Here is a 2,500-nt window from a genome sequence, read left to right as displayed (position 1 = left end):
CAGGGTGATGGGAGAAACACGTGTGATTATAATATGCGGCATTTATCGGGAAATACCAGCGATGAAGTGAGTGATGCCGAGAATGTCGGAGATCGGCGGTATCAATCAAGATATTGGGGAGGAAATGCACCTGCGACCCAAAAGCCAGAAAAGGCTCGAGTCTTGGCGATTAAGAGACGCTGACGATGTTGACAATGATGAGAACGACGACGACGACGATGATGACGACGAAGACCAGGCAGCAGCTACGACAACGAAGGCGTAAAGACAACGACGAAGACGATTACAAAGGCATCGACGACGACGACGACGAAAACGAGGCAGTAGCTACGACAACGAAGCCGTAAAGACAACGACGAAGACGATTACAAAGTCATCGACGACGACGACGACGACGACGACGAGGACGAGGCAACAGCTACGACAATGAAAGCGTAAAAACAACGACGAAGACGATTACAAAGGCATTGACGACGACGACGACGATGATGACGACGACAAAGACAAGGCAGTTACGACAACGAGGGCGTAGAGACAACGACGACGACGACGACGTCGAAGGCGACGAATACAATAACGACGACTTTGAAAATAACGATAGCGATAACAAGAACTGTATACTCGTGAAGACTGATCGTATGAGACAAGAACAGCTGAACAAAAAATTCTTCAAATACGCCATAGGCTAAAAAACTTGATCCGCCCATGGCACTGAAGTGCTTTGTTCTTTTTATTTTATTTTATTTTATTTTATTTTATTTTATTTTATTTTATTTTATTTTATTTTATTTTATTTTATTTATTTATTTATCTATTTATTTATTTATTTATTTATTTATTTATTTATCTATTTATTTATTTATTTATTTATTTATTCATCTATTTATTTATTTTATTTATTTATCTATTTATTTATTTTTATTTATTTATTTATCTATTTATTTATTTATTCATTTATCTATTTATTTGTTATTACTTTTTTCTGCACTACGACATATAAGCTCTTAAAGCTCAGAAGAAGACCAAATATACCCATAGCAGTGACAGCTTTGTAACTAACTGTCCAGGAAAGACCCCATTATTGAAATCTAGGTTACTCTTTAAGAAAACGGAAGAGAATAAGAAGGAATAAGAGTAAAAGCCAAAGATTACGAATGAGGAGAGAAGCAGAAACGGAAGAGGTAGTGAATGAGGAGTAGAAAGAGGGAAAAGGATAAGGAAGACAAAGAAGAGGGAAAGGAAATGAAGTAAAAAGAGAAAAAGAGGAGAATTTAGAAATAGAGAAAGGGATGGAATGAGGAGTAAGAAGAGGAGAACAAGAGGAATCGGGATTAGGACGAGGAAGTGAAGAGAGAAGAAGAGGAAGTAGGAGGAAGAGGAGGCAGGAGGAAGAGTACAAGAAGGAATAGGAGGATAACTAGGATAAGAAATAAAACGAAGAACAGGAGAAGAGAGAGGAACAGGAAGACACAGCAACTAAAGAAAGTGTAGACATATCGTATCAAAGACTACTAGAAGAATGAAGGAAAGAGAGAGAGAGAAGGGGGAAGGGAGGGGGAGAGGGGGGATAACGCGTAATGGGGGGAGAGATACACGGAAATGGTCAAGCTTGGGAGGGGGGAGGGGGGAAATATGTCGAAATGGACTACGGGGGAGATGTAGGAGGGGCGAGGGAGGGTCTGTAATACGAGACTAAGAAGGCGATGGAGGACACCAGAAGAGAGAGGAAGGAAGAGGAGAGAAGGAAGAGAGACGGAAGGAAGAGAGGAAGACAAGGGAAAAGGAGAAAGAAGGGAAGAGGAGGTTAGCAACAACAACAACAACAAACTATAATTATGATGATGATGATGGTGGTGATGGTGATGGTGATGGTGATGGTGATGGTGATGGTGATGATGATGATGATGATGATGATGATGATGATGATTTTATTTGGCAATTAATCAATATACATGAAGTGCAGATAATGAAAAGAACACATAATTCGAAATAACAATTACAATTACCGAGGATAACGCAAAAAAATCATGTAAGCTTATTTCCACTGTGGTCCTCGTTAGATTCAAGGTGAAACAGAGATATATGGAGAGAGGGAGGAAGAGAAGAAGGAGGAGGAGGAGGAAGGAGGGAGGAGAAGGGGAGGGGAGGAAGGGAGGAATGCGGAGGACGAAGAAGAGAGAATCCTAACGGCTTTGGAGTGAAGAGAGGAGGAAAAGGATTGGATAATACCTCCTGGTGACGATGGCGTGCCAGATAGGTCGTACTAACAGAACTCTCCGGACTCTTTGGGGGGGGTTGAGGGGTGACGGTGGGGGGGAAGGGGAGCTTAGGCTATGCTGCACATGTGGAGCAGCCAAGGGGGCATCAGTGAAGGGGAAGGGAGGGAGGGAGAGAGGGAGGAGGAGGAGGAGGAAGATGAAAAAGGAGGGGAGTGGGGTAAGGAAGAAGGAGATAAGGAGGGATAAAGGAGGAGAGAGAAGACAAGAAGACAAGGAGGAGA

The sequence above is a fragment of the Oratosquilla oratoria genome, chromosome 24 (assembly GCF_046742065.1).
Source record: "Oratosquilla oratoria isolate Oo_2021 chromosome 24, ASM4674206v1, whole genome shotgun sequence".
In the NCBI taxonomy this organism is placed as follows: Eukaryota; Metazoa; Arthropoda; class Malacostraca; order Stomatopoda; family Squillidae; genus Oratosquilla; species Oratosquilla oratoria.
Note: the sequence above shows the minus strand (reverse complement) of the source record.